This window comes from Protopterus annectens, chromosome 8.part0, assembly GCF_019279795.1.
Source record: "Protopterus annectens isolate FY-2018-M chromosome 8.part0, PAN1.0, whole genome shotgun sequence".
In the NCBI taxonomy this organism is placed as follows: Eukaryota; Metazoa; Chordata; order Ceratodontiformes; family Protopteridae; genus Protopterus; species Protopterus annectens.
The window spans coordinates 1,248,176,886-1,248,201,037 of NC_056741.1; the positions used below are offsets into that span (position 1 = coordinate 1,248,176,886).

General features: G+C 39.8%; 1 protein-coding gene across 1 annotated transcript in view; it reads right to left on the reverse strand.

The window, feature by feature from the left end:
- LOC122809336 (4-galactosyl-N-acetylglucosaminide 3-alpha-L-fucosyltransferase 9-like) overlaps positions 1–20,658 on the reverse strand; it is a 99,616-nt gene extending 78,958 nt beyond the window's left edge. Inside the window, exon 1 of the mRNA XM_044080742.1 lies at positions 20,575–20,658. The gene's annotated coding sequence lies outside the window, so the exon portion shown is untranslated. The remainder of the gene's footprint in view (positions 1–20,574) is intronic.
- Between the last annotated feature and the right edge of the window lie 3,494 nt (positions 20,659–24,152).

Genomic DNA, 24,152 nt, shown 5'->3' on the forward strand with positions numbered 1-24,152 from the left:
CATGAAGCTATGATTGAACATGATGTGTATGTGGAGAGCAAACTGTTCTGACATTTGTGTAGGATACACCCTGGGATGTTGACAGGTCCCATGCAAGCTGTATGTATGGCTTTAGAGAGTGCAGCTTCTACCTGCACAGTTGTTATTACAGGGGCTCTGTAGTGTACATGGATATATAAATATGTATACCTGTTGGGGGGGTGAGAGTAGGTTTAGGTTATCCAAGACCCTATCTGGATGAACAGGTGCTATTTGTGTAGGTGCAGTACTTCTCATGTCATAGTGCTGTGAAGCACGGAAGGTCTTGTTGTTGCCATTATGATTCATGACACAGCTATAGAATGCTCTGTGGTTGGCCTCATAATATGTGGCTGATTAGTTTCACAGTAGCTTTGTGGGGTTTTATATGGTGTATCTGTATCTTACTGAGGCTGACCAGGGATCACCTCCACTCATGTGTGTTCACTCTTGCAACAGTTACTACCTTCTGTGGTACAGTTTAAGGCAGGGTACCACCAGTTTGTCTTCCTGTTTGTGTCTGGTTGAATCTTGGTTCTGTTTCAGTGGCAGAATCACTGCACTTATGTGAGTGCGTAAAGTGCATTTCTGTAGGATTCAGCATTTGCACATGCATTGTCCATCTGCATGGGTGCCATTACAGTCACCACTTTGCTCTTAAGAAGCATAACATTGGCTTTGGAGACTGACTATGTGTAGCATACTGTTGGCCCTGTTTGTGTGATTATGGTGATCCAGGTCATTGGGGTTGATGAAATCTGATATTCATTGAGCACAGGTGTTGGTACATGAGGAGTCTTCCCAGTTCATAATGGGATAGTTGAGAGTAGCCATTATTATGGTTTTCTGTCTCATACCTAATATTCCCCATTACAGCACAAGATGACAGTTGGAGGATTTCTGAGGCATGGTAGGTGATCTGTCACAAGATGCAATTTGCATTCCACTTTGGCACAAAGGTAGTTGCTCAGCATAATGCATCTGAGGTTATGCAAGTGCAACTAGCGTGTGGGTGTACATATCCTTCAGGAATATGGAAACACCTGTGGCCTATGTGTTCCAATAAAGGATAATGGCCAAGAGGTGAGATATGTGTTATAACATGGTCATGCAAGGGTGCTCTCCAGAGCATTGAACCATATCTCAGTCACTGCACAGATATGTTCTCCATGTTAAGGATTGACGTAAGTGAGTCCATATTGAGTTTCTGACATGTATCATTGAGTAGCGAGACCCGCAGTTTATTGCTTGGCTGTCCCTGTTACAGCAGTGGACTTTCACTTGAACTTTGAATGATGAAGGCACTATAGGGGAAGCATGAGCCCTAGCCAGTATCCAGATTCCCAGGGGGTGACAGGTGCAGGCCCTGTCTGGCAAAGCATCATGGTCTATCAACCATGTTATCCCAGGCAGAGAGATACTGGATACCCTTTGAATTACACCAGTACATCAGACAATTGTGAATACAATCCTTTTGTTCCTGTACTGCAGTATAATTCTGGTCAATGGCAGAATGCTACCCAGGCCTTGGGACATACCTGTATGGGTTACAAGACCTGACAGTTCCTACATGTGTGTTTCCATGCAGTCCAGGCTACTGCATCACAAGTCCTGCACAACAACATGGAATATGCCAGAGCCATGTGTATAGTTCAAAAGGTGGTCTTAGTGTATGGGTATGTGGCTAATCATGGCAGACAGGCATCTGACAGTATGTATGCCCTTGTATAGCTTGGTGTGTAACATAATGCTAGAGTTTGCATTCACAAATGTGTACTGTTGGGCATATTTCTGGCCACATGTTCTGAGGTGTGGCACAATTATGCAAACTATGTCATACAGTTTGTGTATTTTGTTGTCTGTCTATTCCAGCTTGGGAGGGCTCTTGCTTGGCAAGATACGTAGAAGCCTCTGTGAATGTGTGTGATTTCTGGTGGTATGTGTGGGTGTCCTTACTGTGTTCTGGTAAGTGTATGTGTTGGTTGTGGTGATGAGATGCATGTGTTAACCTACACCTTATGACTGTCCAGTCATGGCTAAAGACTGGACTGCCCTCCAGCTTAACCCTGTAGCCGCATCCCAGACAATGTGTGGGGTGTGGTGTTAGGTGAGTTTGGCAGTGTACATGGCATAGAGATTACATTCCCCACAGGATGGCCACATACACAAAGCTGACATTAGTAAACACCAGTAGCTGACTAGTGGGCATGCCTGTATGAGCATTCAGTACTACCAGTACCAAGTACTGTATTTGGTTTACTTATTGCTTATGAAGTTGTTTTAGACAGTGATGCTCACAAGTAAATATTTGTGTTATGGACGTGACAACACTGGCTATTACAGAAACATAGTAGCTACCTTTAGCAGCAATCCTCTGAGGAGCACATCACATCCTGATAGTTGATTACAGATGATGCAAGTGTCAACAGATCTGTATCCTTTTCTGGGTATATACTCACATATCCACCAGAACCATGAGCTCTGTTGGACACAGACACCCACTCTCCAAACAGAGTCAAGCATCAATAGACTCTGCTGCCACTATCAACATGATCAGGATATAATCAGACAGTGTAAGCCATCACCTATGAAGCAGCTATTACACATGGGCAGCAGTCTCCTACATCTTATACTCCTACTGCAGATGTAACACTGGAGTTAAAGATGATATGCAACCTGTTTCATTACCAGTACTGTGCACAACCTTACATCAGTATTTGCAAGCAGCTGTTAGGTTGGCAATGAGAGGTTAGGCTACACAAACCTGAAAGCTCAACCAGTGTGTCTCTACTCTCAATATTCACTCTATGTAGGTGTGCACATAGCCATTTGGCCCAGCCCTGTGACAAAGGTCACTACACATTTGCACAACATGTACACATGCACAGCTGTTATTGCTTGCAAACGATACTAGAGAGGTGGATATTACATGTCTTATGTGCATGGATAGTTACCTAGCTCTTCCAATTTTCTTTGCTATCATGCTGCTAAACTGTCAGATGAATACAAGCCATATGTATCCTGTTATTGAGTATTGTAATTGCCAATAGACATAACTAATGTTTGCATAACATAACGGAAATGCTATGTAAAATGGAATACAGATCTGCCTAAAATACTGTACATTACACAGTTATTGGCACAATATCCCACAAAGCAAATCATATGTGCACAGTAAGCCCACCTTTGACATATGCATCTCACTAATACTACCATACATATGTCTACTGTTACAATATATCAGCATATATTATCCCTTGTTATAGCACATACTTGTTGGACCAACCCTGACACTGACAGTGTCTGGAAAAGAATTGGTGAATTCCAAGCCCATATATATATCATCCCTTGCAGTGTATGAGGAGTTTGCCTTGTGACCTGCAGCAGCACACACATAGAATACTACAAGCATTACTACTGCTCAACAATACATCGCTACAGATAGCTATTTCCACTATATGCATTGATTACACTGAAATTATTACAGAACAGGTACTACATACTCAGACATACTAAATCTTATACATACCTTAGTAATTGGAGGTGTTATTGACTGGTATATTAATCGTTTTCGGTTTGTGTTTCAATCTTCTGTTGGGTATTTTGCACTATTCTGCAGGTAGATACAGATGGTTTGAATGTGTGACAAGACATCCTTTTATAGTTAGAGATCAGTAACATGTGCTATCCTGATCACCAGTTGGTGCTCCAAAGTAGTTAATTACATGCACATCAGCTGTGCAGCTACTCCCTTAGCCAATACCATGGCAACAGTGGAGTATAATTGAGTACTCCACTTGGGCATTGTCCCTTTTCCTTACTTGTGAGGAAGACAGCCTGGAAGTGTTGTTTGAAATCTATTGCAACAGCTGTATGGAGACAAACACAAATATATTGTGTGTAATGCCTAGAAGAGTTGGTCTAAATGTGAATACTGTTGTTATATTTCTGAACATTGCCACTTGTACAGGGTTTGTCTGTAGCTAATACTTCTGCATATGTTTCAGTCTGGCCAGGATGTTTGACCAGCTCAAGGCTGTATGGCTATGCCTATAATGTTAGGGGGTTTACAGTGTGCTCACCAGACATCTTTAGTTTGGTGTAAATGTGTATCATACTGTGCTGATAATCAGTAATTGGTAACACTTCCTGGTGTAATTACTTTTCAACCCTCTGAAACAGGATTAGTACAAACAAACCCTGTAACATCAGCAGCTGTTCAATTGTATAACAACTATTTCACATAAGGTCATGTTAATGTGTCTCTGTCCAGGTATGTTAAGGCTTCATCAGATGTCATACAGTGGGTGAATAATTGGTTATGGTATGACAGTATGTATTGTTGTAATTAGTTTGGGTGTGGGGGAGATGTTGGTGGGTGTACATAGCAGATGCAGGTGTGTAGGAACTGCGTTTATACATATTCTATATGTGTGTGGGTGTTCTTTCCCTATGTGAACACCTATCCATTAGTGGACTAATACTATGGTAACTGCAGGCTGATTCATTAAGGCACTGTTAAATGATTCCTGTATAGCATGCAGGTAATGTTAGTCCTTGAATCCTTTTGGCAATACATAGGAATGCAATAAATTTTTGCTGAATGAAAGATGTCTGTGTATTTCTGTCATGGCTATTTGCAGTCATTGTAGTTGTGTTGGTGACTAACCCTATTTGGCTCATGTCCACAGAACATATTTGTAATAGTGTATTGGCATATACTCATCATATGTTATGTTCATATTGTTTGGGGGTGGCAGAATGTGTGATTGCTATGGTCCATGTTATACTCAGATTTGAACACTTCAGATGCTGTATATACACATGTATGCATATATATATATATATATATATATATATATATATATATATATATATATATAATATATATTATTGCATACGTTTATATGCACCTCCATAGATGTGTAGATGTTTTTAACCTAGCTATATATCTACGTATATATATATATATATATATGTATATCACTATATATCGACATGTATATATGTATCTCTCTCTCTCTCTATTTATATATATATATATATATATATATATATATATATATATATATATATATATTGCATACACCTTCATTGGGTACATGGTGGTTTGTCCTATTGCCACACAATCCTCCCTTTTGTGTTTTAACCTGTCTGAATACACAACTGGCATAGGTACATCTCAGGTAGCTTAGCGGTAGGTTACTCTGAGGATGGTGTACATGGTTGCGGGTTCTAATCCTGGAAGTGGTTATTATTTTACCTCTCAGAGCAGGCACTGGTAGGGAAAGTGTGATTAACACACATTTAAACAGTTGTAAGCAGGTTTGCCCTTGGTCTCCATGATATGGTATTCACATTAAGCAAAGGTTAAACCTGTGAAGCGCTTATCCATTCAACCGTGTTTAAGCACCGCTTACCATCACGCAAACCCACGCAAACCCGCTTACAACTGCTTAAAAGTGCTTTAATCAACCTGCATCCAACAGCCCTTATTCTGGCCCTCAAAATAAATGAACAACCCTTGCAGGTCTTGACCTCAGGACCATGAAAACCACAGTCACTGACTTTACCACTAAGGCATCTGAGATATGTACAAATGTTATGGTGTTTAGAATATACATTTTACTATGGGCATTCCTCACAACTGAAAACAAATGTGACAGTCAGTTGGTGTACATATGTATGATACATGTTAATGTTCATATGTTTGTGGAATTAAGTGTAGCAATGTGACCTGACAGGGTGCATTATGGATGAGAATGGTTCTTGTTTTGTGTCCTTTTTATATTGTCCCCATACTCCATGTATACCCCTCCAGTTCACTTATTGAACATCCAACCCAGGCTCTCCTTGATACGTAATTTCATTACCCATCATTCCTCCCCCACCCCAATCTTCAAATACACAACAACCATCCCTTCTATGGTGAATTAAGTTAATATTAATAGTTATAATACCAGAGCTGCATGTGTTTTGTGTACACTTCAATTCCTTTGGATTGCTTCTGTGTCACAAAGTGTGCTCATAGATGTTTATATATATGGCTATAGAGGTAATTGTGTGTGTGTGTGTGTGTGTGTGTGTGTGTGTGTGTGTGTGTGTGTGTGTGTGTGTGTGTGTGTCTATGTGTGTGCGTGTGTGTGCTTGTTCATGTACATGTGTGTGAGAGTGTGACTAAAAGGGGAGAATTCCACCATACAAAATAAGCAGCAGCTTACTACTGTGATGTGCAGTTCACCTATGATTTGCACATCATAAGTTCATAGGCTCATAGGTGTTTACTAGAATAATGACCACAAGGGGCTTTTTTAAGCCTAGCCATGCATCCAAAATCTCTGTCAAGTTCTGATACCCTTAATAAGTGTAAGCAGGGGTTTGGTTGATGAAACATTTACAAGCAGGGGCCTGGGAGATGAACAATTTACAAGTGGCCTGTGTCCATTAGAGCCATTAGAGACATAGGTGCCAAACCAGGGATGATGTTCCTGTTCCCCATCCAACAATCCAAGTTTCACTTGAATTGGGTGAGGGAGAAACTCTGTTTCACATGGATGGGGAGCCTGTTCCATAGATGAGGTAGTCTCTGGGATATATACCTGTCTCTCCAGCAGGTCCTCTTTATACATGCAAGATTTAAGTCTTTAGAACAGGTAATTCTAGTGCTGTTTGTTTTGTGGATATGCAGGAGATCTATCAGAGTGGGGTCTGACAATGCTCTGTATGCCAGGCATAGATTTCCCCTCAAAAGCATGTAGGAGACAGAATACAAAGATAGGGCCTTGAGGCGGTCTGCATACGAAATTTTACTTACTCTCAGTATTCTTTTAGTGAGGAACCTCTGTGGACATTCCAGTGGTTGGATATGCCTGGTTAGGTACATACCAAAGGAAGCATTGTACTCACTGACAGGTCTGATGAATGCAGAATACAATGGAACAATGACTTCCTTGAACTGAGATGGCGTACCTTTGTTTATAAGTTGCACAACATAAAATGATTTCCTCACTACTGTAGACACATGATGGTCATCGGCTAGATTACTATCTATCTATGTGTATCTCTAAGTCCCGGATTACTAGGTCAACTCTAAGGTGGGTTTTGTCTATATGACAGTTATCAGGGGTGGATGACTTCTTAAAGGATATCATTATGCATTTCTTGGCATTTAGTTTTGGTCTATGTCTCTGACAGCAGTTGTTTGTCTGTGTCAGCCCCTCCTGGAGAACATTTCTGTCAGTGTGGGATTCAATAACTGCTCTTATTTTGCAATCATCAGCCAGAGACCACTGACATTGGCCTTGAATTCTGAGAAGTAAATGCAAAAAAGGAGCAGTCCGAGGGCTGATCCCTGAGGGACTCCACTTGTGACTGGCATCTTTGTAGAGGTGGACACCCCAATTCTAACTTCCTGGATCCAGTCTGTGAGCCAGATGGCTAACCACCAGGTGACATATGAGTTTGTACCTAACCTCTTGAGCTTGTCAACAATGCCCGAGTGGGGTATTGTGTCAATGCCTTGGGCAGGTCAAGGTAGGCAGCGTGAATCATTTTACCCTCATCCACTGCTTTGATTATCTTCAAAGAAGTCTACCACATTGAGTAGGCATGATCTGCCCTTGACAAAACTAAACTGGGTTGTCTCCAGTGTCTAGTGGTTTACTATATCTCTACTGATCATTTATTTCCATGATAATTTTTCCATGGCTTTACATACAAGACTAGTGAGACTTATGGGTCTGTAGATGGCCCACCTTTGTGCAGAAGGATGACTGTTGCTGTTCTTTAATCATGAGGCACAAAGCCTGTTTTGAGGCTACAGTTAAATAGTAATTCCAAAGGCCCTGATAGGCCATGTTTCATACTATTTAGAAGGCATCCTGGGATACTGTCTGGGCCCATTTGATGCAGTGTCGTTGGCCTTAAAGAGAGCATTAAGGACCTATTCCATAGTGATAGTGGTGGAGTGATAGTTGATGGTATTTCCTGAGGGAAGGTTGAGGGGGGGGGGTAATGTTGGAGCTGAATTTATCAGCCAGAAGGTTTGCTATATCTTCTGGCTCAGTATAGGTGGCTCCATTTACAATGAGCTCTGCAAATAACTACATATTGCCTTTGAGGTTTCAGACATAGATAAAGAATGCTTTGTTGGTTATCCTTGGCCTGGTTGGCCAAACTTACCTCAAATTTGGCTTTGGTAGACTTTATTTGTCCTCTGAGTTGTTTGTTTAGTTTGATGAGAGTGCTTTTACTCTGCTGGGTGCTACACCTCCTAATTGTTGCCATGGTTTTCTTCCTTCTGATATAAAACCTATTGATTTTGTTATTCCACCAGGGTAGCTTGATTTTTGAGTTAGTTCTGTACTTCTTCCTGGTGGATACAGCTGCCTCTGTGCAGCTATTAACATGCTTATACAGGGTTTCTGTGAACAGTTTTGCATAGGCAGCAGTGTTCTCAGAGTTTATGGAGGCTTGATATTTTGCCAGGCTATCACTTAATAACAGAAAGTTAGCATTAGAGTAGTTCCTGAATATTCCAGGTTTTGATGGGGGGGGGGGGTCCAGGTTTTATTTTTAGTTCAAAATGAGACCGTTTTGTGGTCTGACCTTACCAGGGAAAACATTACAGTTGGGGGTGTGCAGTACTCTCCCATATTAATTAGAACCAGATCCAGTGTGATTGCTCCCCTGGTTGGTGTAATGACTATCTGGTCCAGGGAGTTTGTGTTTACAAAATCCAGGAATCTCTGTGCCTGTACGTTTGGTGTTGTATAGGATTCTGAGTTAAAAGTGCATTAATTAAATTCATCCATAAATATAGTATTGGGTTGGATGGTTAGTGTTTCTAATAAGTTTAAATACATATATAAAAAATACAACAATACTAATGACTAAAGGGTGAACTGCAACAGAAAACAACAACAATAAAAAGAAATGTCAGTCCAGCCACCAAGGTTAAAAGCATAAAGTTCCAAGGCAAGAAAACATTTAAAAATGCAGGTTTATTATAAAAAGGATTAGCGCTTTCACAAAATATGCTTCATCAGATCCTATAAAATCAAACTAAAACATACACATATTTAAAATAGAAAAATACCAATCATGAAACACTAGCAATTAATGATGCAAAGGCCGAGCCTTCAAGGCTGGCTTTAAAGGTATAGTATAATTAAGTCTTGGTGATCTATGTGCCTGTAAGGCTGCTATCCATTTCATCTCCAATAACTCTGTTTTGTTGATGATATCCCCACCCTTAGGGCCCTCACTTATAGTTTCCACAGCAGTAAATTTAAATGAATGTCCAATATTAGTTCTACTATGCTTATAGAGAGCATTGAGACAGTTCTTCCTTATAATATGTCTCCTAAATGTTGTAATATACATTTTTTTAATTTCTTATTAGTCTTACCTATGTAGAATGAATCACATCCTACACATCTGGCTAAGTCTACTAGATTCTCTGTCTTACAATCTGCATGCAACCTAAAAGTATAACATCTAGAGGTGACTGGGTACATTGTAGGTACAAGAATGGATACACTGTCTGCACCCCAGCAGCATTTTTAATAATGTTTTGAAATGACATGTCCTACGTCTGTCCAGACTTCACACTGGAAATACTGATTATACACAAGCTACTACTATTCTAACAGATGAATTTGTTACTAGAGTTTACCACCTGACTGATGTAAAGAATAAGCTGGATGAAGTGAATAGCTTCAGAAACACCACAGGTAAACCTTATTTACACATACATCATATCCATTCTCGTACCTACAACCCCAATAAACCTGGATGTGATTTCTCTTTGAAATATAATAATAATATAATGTCAAAGTAACAACACAGAACACCCACAGGATAAATGCTCCGTTCCAAAACAAGAAATAAAATGTATCCAGAACTGTTACAAAGGTAGCGGAGCAAAGAAGCAAACTCGAAGCTCTTTAAAAAGTCAGTAAAGAATTTATTTATAATATCCAGTAAGCACTTTCGCTTAAAAGCTTCATCAGACTCTTACAATAAAATTTTTAAGAGCGTCTTATATATAAATTCAAAAACTTCAGAGCCAATATCAATAGTATGTGCATTAAGGGAATCAGTTCTTAAAGGCACCATACATCTTTCCCATATTAATATATATGAAAACACAATGAAACATCATTTCGTGTTTCATTGTTGTATGTAATTGTCGATGTTTCATTGTGTTTTCATATATATTTATATGGGAAAGATGTGTGGTGCCTTTAAGAACTGATTCCCTTAATGCACATACTATTGTTATTGGCTCTGAAGTTTTTGAATTTATATATAAGACACTCTTAAAAATTTTATTGCAACAGTCTGATGAAGCTTTTAAGCGAAAGCACTTACTGGATATTATAAATAAATTATTTACTGACTTTTTAAAGAGCTTCGAGTTTACTTGTTTGCTCCGCTACCTTTGTAACAGTTCTGGATACATAGTAATAATATACAATCAGTTTGTGATGTTATAAAGCAGAATTGGTCTATTCTACATTTCGATGATAGAACTAGGGAGGTTGTGGACGTACCCAACTTTATTTTTAGAAATAATTTGTCGCTTAAAAGAGAACTCTGTTATAAACCTTTTAGAAAGGAACATAATGGAATAGCTAGATATGGCACGTTTCCCTGCAGGTCATGTAAGGCTTGTAGTTCTATGTCTTGTAACAGTGTTTTTATTCATCCAGTCACCTCTAGATGTTATACTTTTAGGTTGCATGCACTGAGAACTTAAATGGAATTAGACAGGGACAGCTGCCAGTTCCTGGAGGATGAGAGTTTCAGAAAAGCAGGCACCATTTTGGAGACGATCCTGTCAGTGGCGGAAAGGGTTTGAGGAAGACTGTAATGAAATAGCATATGAATTATTATTGAAACTGAGTAGGATGTGGTGGTCCTATAAAAAAGCAGGGCAAGAACGTGCAAAAGTTTAGGAACAGCGGTTTTTATAGCCAACAGCAAAAAGAAAGGCACTCAAAGACTGTCAGGTAATGTACTAGTGAACAAAATAACAAATTAATAGATTTAAATTAAGTTTATGAACTTGGTAGCATCACCTTTGGAAAACCTAGTGTGTGAACAGGAGACAAGACAGATGGTGCTACAGAATATCTCATGTGATGTTTCACTTAAAGAACAACATACAGAGCAGAAATTCTGAGACAACCCATTGCACAAACCCAGGCTAGTGTTTGCTGGAAAAGTTTAATGCTTTGGTGGCCCTTGTAGCACAACTGGGCTGAGACCAGAAAGGCTTCATTAAACTGGTCTGTGGGCTCACCAGAGATGTGCAGGATGGAGGTCAAATGCAATCTCATCAAGAGGCAAAAAAGGAAGGATAATATTTACTTGAGTCTAACAATGGAAACTAGGCTCTTCAGATATGAAATGACACCACCCTGCTGGTGAAGCTGTGGGAGCTTATGCAGGAGGTTTAAATGTATCATATTGGTTAATTTGACATATTTCATACATTTCATACTAAGATTGTAATCACACTTGTTGAGCAGGAGTCGTATCCTGCTCTGCTGAGGCCTAGGAAGGTATGAGGATACTCATACAGCTGAGAACTGTTTATTTACAGTTTGTGTCACTAAACAGGATTGCCTCAATGAGACTCTGGGCTGTAGAAAGGAAAATCATTGTTTTCTGTTTCTACATTCATTGCTTTCTGTTTCTACACATATATATATATATATATATATATATATATATATATATATATATATATATATATCTATATCTATATATATGTATATATATATATATATATATATATATATATATATATGTATGTGTGTGTACACCTAGCAGCTAATCAAATGGCATAGCTATACTATGAGTCAGAAATTCCCAAAGCATCAATTCCACAATTTTTAAGTCCCCAAAGTACAAAATGCCAAAAACTGTCTTTTATAGGAAATCACTGCCAGAGCAGTTTGTGTGTGTGAGTGTGTGTGTGTGTGTGTGTGTGTGTGTGTGTGCATGCATGTGTGCGTGCAAGTGTGTGTGTGTGTGTGTGTGTGTGTGTGTGTGTGTGTGTGTGTGTGTGTGTGTGTGTGTGTATGTATGTGTGTGTGTGTGTGTGTGTGTGTGTGTATATATGTGTGTGTATGTGTGTGTCTGTGTGTGTGATACTGAATCTTAAATTTTGGAGAATTCTCCCTTCTACGTTTGTGCAACAATGGAGCTGGTATATATAAGTCTATAAGTGCTTTTCCCTGTCATGGGGGTGCAGGGGGGTTTGACTCCCTTGCCGAAGATGCTTACAGGTTAATTTTTCTTCATGTTGGTTTTTTTTTTGTTTTGCCATTTTTATTCAGAATCATGGTTTCTCATCAATTTGCAACTCAAACGTTCATAACAAATCCATTCAGGTCATTTGATGCACTTTAAGACAATGAATGCAATGCTTGATAGGGTGCACATATTGGTTTTGTAATTCATATAGGAGATTTGAGTGTCGATATGTAGAATGGTGGTGCTACCTGGAGGGGCATGATGGGGGTGGGGATTACTTGTGTTATCTGAATCCATATGATTAATTGTCTTCGGTTTTCTGTAGTAATCACATGCTTTGTCTGTAAAATAAATAAATAAAACACTTTGTCTGAAAAAAGATGTTCATAAGTTTACTTGGTACCACAATACCCCTTGGCCAAAGGCTGATGATCAGCCTTGCAGTTTTGCAGTCAGACCTGAGTTCATATGTTTGGGCACAGTGGCCATGAGATGTGCCAGTCTGTCACATGATCCCTATATGGAGTGGGGCTAGATTTTAGTGAAGGTATCCTGGGAATGCCTAATTGGTTCTTTTGTGCATGATGAGCTCTGCTTGCACCTGCAGAAAAGCTTCCACTGTATACCTAGGGAGTTGAGGAATGTGAAATCTGAGTGCTCAAGACCTTAATAGTCGAGATAACAGCAGGACATTGTTGATAGATGGTGGTCACTGTGCTTGCCATGGTGGTGTAGTACGACCTCCTGGTGGGTATCAGTGGTGAAGAAAGCCATCATGTTAAAGAATGAAATCTTCTGTGCTGTGGTTGCACCAGCTTTAAGGTGTACTTGATAGGTACCAAAATGCTAGCAAAGCATTAGTTACAGCAATTACTTAAGTGAAAGCTCTGGTGTGGGAAGATTATGGCAACAGCATGGAGAGTGACTTTCAGATGGCATAAAATGGTGCTAGCAAAACACTAATTCAGGAAGGTGAATCATTCTGCTCAGGTTGGCCTTTGCAGGGGTGTAGAAATGTTAACCTTGACTGGAGACATTGTTGCATGGGATACGAAAAATTAAGTTATTGAAACTGGTGACCATGCCCTCGACTAAGCATGCAGTGCCATAAAAGATTGTAAGAATTGGTCCGTTTCAGTAGATTAAGTCATTGCAATAATTTAAAGGATTCCACCATTGTACCCCAGTGGTAGAAGATGTCATCCCTCCAAAAATGATGATGATGTTGACCTTGCTACAGTGTTCTATTCATACAACTTTACAGTGTACCACAGAAAGCAGGGACAGTACCTGCTTTTGACAAATGGGGGGCCCATTGTCAAAATGAGGGAACTAGAGAGAAAGTATTTTGAATCAAATGGTTGGGAGGTTGGCACAATGGTTAAGGTGTTTACCTTACGGGCACAAGGTACAGGGTTTGATTATCATATGGGGTTATTGGCTATGCTTAAAATGGCCCACAGGGGCAGTTAGCCTACTATGAATCTATGAATCTGTAGTGATCAAACTGCTCATCTTCCTTAAGAAAGCTTAACCCAGGAGTGTAGAAAGAAAAGGAAACCCAAAAGTCCAGCATGTGATCTAAGATGAACAGATCAGATTACACCTTAACCGTCAAACAGTGAATCGTCTCTTTGTTCTTGCTAAAATGACTTCATAAAAATCCAAAGAATATACCCACTGCAGAAAACAATTTTTTTAGTGCTAAAGCCAGCTAATTGAAAGATTTGCTTCAGTACGACTGGTGTGCTACTTGCACTCATTGTGTGTTTTTCTTCAGTGCCTTCTGTAATCAGAACACAGTGAACAGCCAGTGAAAACAACACTTAAAAACTGTGAATTGTTTGCAAATTGAATAAGCTTTCTTCTTTAATTTGAAAAAGAAGGAAATGTGCTTTGGACTTCACCTGAAACCTCATTAGTTTTCATAGTTTTATTATAATATGCATTTTTACTGGGAGTGTAAGACGGCCAATCCACTTTTCCTTATTTCTTAAACAGATTGCCATGCCAGTTTTTAAATTTTCATATTGACGTTTGCCCAGTTTACATCAGTATGTCTTTAGCATGTTGTAATGAGAGTGTTTGTGCCTTTCAAAATACATTTGAAAAAATGATGCTTTTACTAAGTTACAGTTGCTGTAGTCCTGCAGTTTTGTTTAGTGTCACACATTTATCATATCACTATATAGGCTCACATATTAATTTTAAATGCCACTTCTGAAGTTGTGTATATTTACTGCTGACTACAAGCAAATATCAAGAGCACTTCAGTTTGATAATCTGTTATTGTGTCATTATATCCGTTATCCATGAGGATATCCAGGATGGCACAAGGAGCTGATGGACCTAAAATTGATCCACCATTGGGTGAAGTCTCTTTCCTCCTGACTGCAGTGGCAAAATGGAGAGATGCCTGTCGACTGGTACATATGCTGTTCCACATTCTGGCTGATATCAAGCTATAACAGTACATTGTTATGAAGCATTGCTCTGTGACTATGGAGATTTGTTTTCAGTTCTGGATGGTTTACTGGATGTACCTCATATTCAGTTAAAATACAAGCAGTAAGTGTAACACAAAAGTTCATGTAGAATTTAGGGACATAATTGAAAAGTCATTACTTTACATGGAGTGCAAAGGTGTGACTTCAAAATCTAATGACAATACTGATGGGGTCCAGCAGTATAACTACAGATATTAAGCCAGATAAATTTGAATATTTAGTAAGATTTGAAGAGAGCTATTAAGAGAGAGAGAGAGAGAGAATGGTATCCATTTTGTACATTTAAAAAGTAGTGAAAGTTATGCCTGATGCAAAGAAGAAAATTCAAAACTGCGTACATTAAATATACCTATAGGAAGATAAAGACCGTAAAGACTTTCATTTAGAATGTATTCGGCTCCAAAAGTGTTTTACAAAGTTATCAGACAGAGGCTTGAAGGCCAGGGTGGCTTATGTTAGTTTTATTATATATATGGGGTCAGTCCAATAAACTGAAACACTACAATCTTGCATTAGATTAGAACAGGTATAAAATCTGCCATAGGGAACTGAGATATAGGTGTAACATTCTAACAGCTGAAGGAATAAAACCAGTTAAAGAAAAAGTTATGTTAGTACTGCAGCTACCTCAGCCAGAGAATAAACAGGCCCTGATTAAGTTGCTAGACATTCCGTGATAAAGATTTCTAAGTTTATTCCACACCTTATCTGAAATAACTATGCCTTAACAAAGTTACCTGAACAAGATGTTGAGAGGCACTGGTAATCAGATCCCTTCACAAGGGACGGCTTGCACTTGTCACCCCTGGGATTCCGGATTTTGGCAAAGGCTCTTGCCACCCCCATAGTGCCTTTTTTAGGCAAGGCTCAAATTCTAAACCTACCACCCTAGAACACAACAAAGAAAAAAAACTAAGGGTAATGCTGCTCAATGCCAGAAGTCTCAACCTCAAGAAGCACGCACTCGAGGCCCTTCTCAGTATGGAGAACATCGATGTCTGTGCTGTGACAGAAACCTGGTTCAAGGCTCCTGAGAGCACCCCAGCACTATCAAGTTTTACCTCATATCATGCGTTCCAGCCCCAAAACCCGGACAATACCAAGAAAGGAGGAGGGGTATCCATATTCATCAAGGACACCCATACCTCTAGATTGGTGGCAACGCATGATGCATCGGAAACCATCCAGGTGCAATTAACCATAGGCAAGACTGCTCTGCAATTTGTAGCATGTTACAGGCCACCCTCGCAAACTCAGGAACCTCATATGGCCTTCCTGAAAACACTGGAGGGGATAAATGTATCTCCGAACACCATCATACTAGGTGACTTCAGCTACCCTAACATAGACTGGGAACACTACTCAAGCCCAAACACTCTAGCCCAAAAGTTCCTGGAATTCATAAACTCAAATGCCATGGAACAACTAGTCACCGTCCCCACAAGAGGAGAAAACATACTTGATCTCATCATCACGAACATGGGAGTACAATGTTCAACGCCGGAAGTATACCCCTCACTGGTGAGATCAGATCACAAACTAATCTCGCTGGAGGTCCTCATCCCGCCCCCACCCGAAATAAAAAAGACCACAGTAAAGAATTTCTCGAAAGCCGACTTCACACTTCTAAAGACTAGTGTGGTCTCCTTTAAGGCCCTTGAGCCGGCGGTAAACATTACTCAAACCGCTGAATCACTTACAAATGCCTTCTACCAGCACCTGCAGGGCTGCATGGATCAGGCAATCCCAAGCAAAACAAAGACTCTTTGTACCAAAGGCAAGCGTCCAGTCTGGTGGACCCCAGCCATAAACAAACTCTACAACAAAAGGAGAAAGCTACTACAAGATAGAGCAAAATCCTTAAAAGGTAAGACACTGCTGATCACTATAAGTAAAAAGCTAAGAGCTCTCATAAAATCATCCAAAGCTAATTTTGAGAAAAAAATAGCTAAGGACTCTAAAGACAACCATAAGGCATTCTTCAGCTATGTCAGAAACCTAGGAGGAAACTCCCAGATATGCTCAGAATTAGTTCAAAATGATGTGAAGATTACTGATCCTACAGACATTGCCAACATACTGGCTGACAGGTTCAGTGCAAACTTCCCCCCCCCCTAAAGGAGAGATATCTATACCAAATGATTGTAGCCCCCCAAACATTTCTAATGCCCAGGTGAGAACTGCTCTCTCCAAGGCAAAGAACACAGCATCCATGGGACCTGATGGTGTCCCCGGCTGTGTGCTCCATGAACTCAACGAGGAATTAAACCCACAGTTAGGACAGCTGTTTAATCTTAGTCTCACCTCTGGATACATACTCAGGGAGTGGCACACAGCAACTGTGGTCCCACTCCACAAAGGCAGTGCCCCCACCGACCCTGGAAATTACCGTCCCATTAGCTTGACAAGCCTTATCTGCAAAGCCATGGAGAGGATCATAATGGATCTCATAAATAAAGACATAGGGAATTTGCAGACTTTGGATCCAACCCAGTTTGGCTTTGTCAAAGGCAGATCATGCCTCTTAAACTTGGTTGACTTTTTCGAAACAGTCACCAAGGCCATTGACGAAGGAAAGGCAGTCCATACAGCCTACCTAGACCTGGCAAAGGCTTTCGATACAATACCCCACTCAGGCATCATTGATAAACTCATCAACTTAAATGTAAACCCATACATTACAAGATGGGTTGCAAACTGGCTGAGTGACAGAACCCACAGGGTCAGAGTTGCTGGCGCCATGTCAGACTCAAAGCCTGTCACAAGTGGTGTCCCACAGGGCTCAGTCCTGGGCCCACTCTTGTTTGGCATCTACTTTTCTGAAGTACAAGCAAACACAGGAGGGTTATGGCTGACAAAGTTTGCAGATGACTGCAAACTGGGCGCCGTAGTTGAAAACACATCCAACACAGATATCCTTCAGAAGGGTCTCACAGAAATGGATAACTGGTGCCAGAGCCATGGCCTAAAGTTAAATGCCAAGAAATGCATAGTCATACCCTTCGGGAAAAATAAGGTTACCCCTAGCTACCATGTAGGAGGCAATCCCCTGATCACAGAAGAAGTTATCAGGGACCTGGGAACCCAGGTGGACAGTAGCCTTTCATTCGACACCCATATTGCTAAAGTAGTTAGGAAGACCTTCTACATTGCCCACCTTATCATGAAGGGATTCACATCTAGATCAAGGGAAGTCATAGACTCCCTATACTCATCACTCATCAGACCAATGATCGAGTACAATGCCCCATTCGGAATGTATCTGACCCGACACTTGCAGTAGCTGGAGAGGCCACAAAAGTTCCTCACCAAAAGGATAAAGGGTCTCAAAAATCTGTCTTATGCTGCCCGACTGAAAGAACTCCAGTTATATTCAGTTGCTTACCGATTGCTCAGAGGTGACCTATGCCTGACATACAAGGCTATGTCAAACCCAGATTTGATGAACATGCTTCATCTCAAAAAATCTAGATCCCTCAGAGCCACAAGGGCGGGAGAATTAAACCTTGACACGGTTATTAATAGGACGTGCTGGAGGGATAGATTCATCACCCAAAGACTCCCTATGCTGTGGAACAAAATCCCGGTTTATGTGAGGCAGAGCACCTCGCTGGCCTTGTTCAAGAGGAATCTTGACCAATGGATGGGGGATCGCAGATACACCCCAGGGGTTACCTCAGTGTCACTGCTCAACAGAGGCACAGCAAAATAATGGGCATAGTTTCTCCAAACTAAAGGGGTGGCGTAAGCCACAAAACTATGGGCTAGGCTTATAAATGCCCTCGGGCAGATAGCCTAGTATGAACCTATGAACCTATGAACCTAAGATTCAGTCTTTAAAATGTATAAAAGGTTAATTATAAGACCAGCTACATCAGAGCATTCTGATGTTGTTGTTAATGTATAAAAAGATTAATTACAAGTCCAGCTACGTCAGAATATTCTGATGTTGTTGGTAATGTATAAAAAGGTAATTATAAGACCAGCTACGTCAGAATATTCTGATGTTGTTGGTAATGTATAAAAAGATTAATTACAAGTCCAGCTACATCAGAATATTCTGATGTTGTTGGTAATGTATATAAAGATTAATTATAAGACCAGCTATGTCAGAATATTCTGATGTTGTTGGTAATGAATGTAAAGATTAATTATAAGACCAGCTACATCAGGATATTCTGATGTTGTTGGTAATGTATAAAAAGGTAATTATAAGACCAGCTACGTCAGAATATTCTGATGTTGTTGGTTCCATGGCATACAGGGATGAAGCACTGGTTCTAACCCAGATGACTCGGCTAATGGCCCGGGAACTGGAGGAGCCTATGAGGCGTGACAGATAAGATGATGAGAGAGATGACTGCCATCATCTCTCAGTATGCAGGGGAGGAAGTACATGCACCACTGTAACTGATGAAGTCTGATAAACAAAACAGCTCATGACCTTGAATAAACAGGATAATTTAAAGCTCAAATAAGGATTGCTTTGCATTTTTATTACTTGATTTTTCAAAATATGTATATTCCACTCTAGTTAGTTGGCTGTTCGCAAGCTATCTACAAAAACACAACAGTGGATTTACTTTGAACAAAAAAGCTTTTCCTGTGCTTTTTACTTGTTGGTCCTAAGGAGAATCAGCCACTCTTCTGGGTTTGGAGAGCCTGTAAGGGGATCTACTCCACAAGAGGTAGTCTACATCCATTTATTAACTTGCCAGTAACACAGAAGCGTAAAATCCTGACTGCATCTCAAGTGGCCTGAATTTGATTATCAGGGTTGGGGTCTCACTATCATAATCAGTCCCTGGCTTAAGCTGGTGAATCTGTGACAGTTTATTGTGGGGGTGCAAAGCTCAGGCTGAGCCACATGCAGAGGTATTGACAAGATGCCCCAAAGCCCACTGCACATCAGCCTCTGTAGAGGAGGTGTACATGTGCAATGGGTTGGGAATTAAAAACATTCCTAAACAGCAATGTGACACTGCCCAAAGTGCTTTGATTTCCCTACCAGTCCTAAACATGGGTGAGACATAGCCCAGTGGAAGCTAAGGCAGGTTCAAGTAGACCTTGTCACACCTCATCAATGTGAACAGGCCCTTGGAACACTTGATGGTCAACTGTGGGGAGCAAAAGACTGAAAAACAATGAGGAAAATAATTAATTTTGGCATGTTTCTCAGGAAAAAAGATCCTTATCAACAATTATTATGTAAAGCATTAGCATGGATGCTGGATCTCATTAAATGATTTAGCTACCAAAAATGTATAATCACCTTCATTTAATCACAGTCTTGATATGAATTTCTTGACCTTCATTTCCTGAAACCATAACAACTTGATTATGATAATAGAATGATCATAATTCTCTAGGACATCAGAAAGCTGACTCTGTAATGTAATTATTCTTTAACCTAAGAAAGATATTCTGACTGATGTGGCAGTTATATTTTTACAAAATGCAGTTTAACTGCTTTTATTCACCACATGATTTATCTGATTAATAATGTCAGCTGAAAGCTGCATGTGGCTGCAAGCTGAACTTAGGAATAGAAAGCAGCTGCAGGAGCTTTTGTTATTGTAATCCTCCCACCGAGTCTAATTCCACATACCCCAAGACTGCAGTTCTACTTATATACACTGTACTGAAAGACAACAAGAATTTCCTTTTCGGCAGCAAGAGCACAGCCCCACCAAAACATATAGGAAAGCATTCAGTCCCATAAGGGTCAGAGATTTACGTACTAATAAGAAAGCAGCGAACTACAGAGGGCTGCAGTAATTACCTTGTGGAGACAAGAGAAGGAGAAAGAGCAGCGAAACTCAACGTCTGAACTTCTGCTGGGATTTTCTTCATGTAAAGGACCTGCTCTGAAAATAAAGTAAACATATATGCAAAAATTACGTTAGATGTCAGTACTACTCTCTAATTTTATTTAAACAGTTTGCAGACTGCTGTGTAAATACAAGCTATAAAATTACATTCTTCACCAAACAAAAGTACAACACTGTTTCTTGCAAAACAAAAAAAAAAACACTCAATGTAGAAAAAGTTGTTTATTTAAGACCAACCAGAAATCCATATAAACCAGCACAGACTAGTTAACAAAGACTGGTTTTGGTGGAAGCCCTGTCTTATTCAGTGTAAGAAGCGGTGCTTTCTTTTGGTTGGTGAACTTTTGGCTAGAACCTGCATGCTTTTGTTGGCTTGGAGAACCAGGTGTGGGTTGTTTGTGGATGCAAAGTTACATGTTTACCATTACAAAAGATGGGTAAAAAGAAAGTCCATTCTCTGTACCCAGCTAGCATTAGGACCACTCGACAAGTAAAGCTGTCCCAGGCTGCCAGGAATCCTCTGACGTGCAACACAAGTTAGACTTTCCATTTCTTTCTACAGAACTAAACAAATAAAATAAAAAGAAGAAAATAGACAATCAAAGGAAAGAAAGGATACTTAGAAATACTAAAGTTAGGGGTAGGGGGGGACAAAGGATGGTATATTAACTTCAGATGAACCTTCTTGTGATAGATTACTTTTTACAATAAGTATATAACTTTCATATCTGTTAATAGGAGGTACATCCTCTGTAACCAACAGGACAGAGCCCTAGCTAATCCTACTGTGTGGCTGCCTTCATAAGAGTATATCCAAGTACAAGTCTTCATGTGGAGTTATGCCATTACTTACAGCTCTTAGCAACTTGCAAAGGTGTTAAGTCACTGCTGTGCAGATATTACCTGACATGACAATATGGATAAAAGTAGTAAAACTAACTATATCTCTTTCATAATGAGTCCTAGGAACTACAGACAGACAAGTACTTGTAATTTTTTTTCTTTTTTACCATGGAACTTGTAAATGGAGTATGCATATTCTGGTAAAGTATGGCTTATTTAAGCCACCTTTCAATCTATGAATGGTCCACCTGATTGTTTACCACCTTGGGGAAGGGTTGGGATCACTTTACTCCCCTTTTCTGGTGACAATGGAGATTCTCTCATAGAAGGTAGACAAGTCTGGAAACAGTCACTGCTGCTAGCAGAAGCAGGTTGTTTGCTCAGTTAAAGACCCTAACTTCTATGTGCTGGCATTACTACTTAAAGGCTGAGCAGGCAAGAGGCATGATCTGTGGGAGTGCACCCACCTCAAGCTCTAGGAAGGCTGTGCCTCCCAGGACATCCTGCACACACAGCCAGGCAGTCGTTTCAAGTCCCATCTCCACCAGAGTGGTAATGAACAGTATGCCCACCCCAGCAGCATGCTACTTACATTGCTCTGGACTACTTACCAGTCCTTTGTACCCCCTGCTTGTTTCAACAGGTTCCTGAACTGCTAGTCAGACATGAGACACCTGGGTTGAAGTCAGGGCTTTAATCCCTCTCCACCAATGGAGCTGGCCTTAAATGACAAAATCTAATATAAATGGCTAACCTCATGGAAAGGTTGAGCTTATAACGCTTTTGAACAAAAATCGATTCTGCTATGTAGTAAAGAAAATATCCCTCTTTCCCTCCTGCATGTTACAATATTAAAAAAAAAACAGGCAGATTGACAGACGGCTTGAAGTAGACTTCATTAGGTCTCTGTACTTAGTCTTGCAGAAGGACAGCGCAATGCTTCTTATAAACTCTTTCTTTATGGCGGAAGTGGCGAAAGAGAGAGCTTACAGCTCTGAAATCCACTAAGGATGAAGTCTTGCAAGGCAGGTAATTTTAACCTATTGTCTCTGTGAATCTAAAGATTTAAGAGTAAGCTTTTCTAGCATTTAAATGTCCCATTGTGGGTCTGGATCATGGGAACGTTACTAATATAAAACTGCTATGCAGAAAGAGCCTTGAAAGAATCAAAGTAAGAAAGAAAGAATCTATTCCCCCTACAGAAATTAGAAATAACATGCTAAGGGCACTTTAATGGAAGAATAACTTTAGAGAATTATTAATAATTTCTGGCAGATAATTGAGATTTTTGCATTTGAAAGGGAGATGCAAGGTGTATGCCCACTTTCTTTAAATTATGGGTGCCATCAGTATGTTGGTCATGTGGTGTGGTTTTCTGTATACTTGACAGATTTAAAAATTATGTGTGATGAGGAGAGATTCAGAAAATTATCTGAAGAAGAAATTCAAGTGTGAAAATATAATAACATACCTCCAAAAATAGGTACTTAATGTGTAGGGGTAAATCAGGCCTGAAAATAGGAATGTTCTGCCAAACCAGGAACAGTAGAGAGGCTTGCTGGCAGCCTCTCATGGTTTCCTGACAAAATGGTGGGATCAAATATGTCCTGTTTACTGACATACTGGAAAAACAGCATAATGTCTGAGTGGGTAACAGTGATTCTGAGGAAAGGGGTCCTAAAAGACCATCAGTAAGAAAACAGCACTCATCTGCAATACCATTATGTGGTGATGTGACTTCTCATCTGACCAAGTATCTTGAAATATCTTCCCATTATAATGTTTCCAGTGGTGACTGATGATATATGGGTCTATGTAATAATAACAAAATAGCAATACCTCGAATGTTGGAACATCAAAATGAAATAGATGAAACATGAAAATCATAAATGAAGATAATGTAAAATCACATATCATCAAATAGCATAATGCCAATGGTAAGAAGTACAGAATACATGGGTTGTGTGTCTGTGTTACTTCAGTGTATTCTGCACCACTTACTTTTAATGTTATGTGTTTCAACTTTATTATTATTCATGGTTTTCACAATTTGTTTCTTCATTATAACACAGAACCATATATATCTATATACACACACACACACACACACACACACACACACACACACTAACACACATTTAGATATCTATATATCTATCTATATATCTATATATATATATAGATATATATATATATAAATATATCTATGTATATATATATATATATCTATATATCTATCTATATATCTATATATACACATATACACTAAAATTATGATAGTAAAAGCACAATGTGCTGAATACAGATTTAACAAGTTATAAAAACAAATCTAAACAGATTCTAACAAATCCTGTGCACACAAAGAGAATATGGCCCCAAACTACAATCTGAGTCACACCTCCAAATAATCAGAAGTTGATCTGCCCATAGATCCATCATTCCCCCACTGAGGCAAAGTCAGGTGTGGAGTAGCTGTCATTATGATGGACGTCCATATGTAACAACCCCCATAGTGCTTTGGTCATGACTTCCATAATGCCTGCCAGCGTAGTGCACATGCATGCATTCTACCACACATATGCACCTTCAATATGCTGGTCAGATCCGCTGTGTAAGGGCAGTTGTGTAGCAGAACAAGAGGACTAATTGCAGACTCTTCTTGAACAAGCTTTCAATTTTTGCAAAT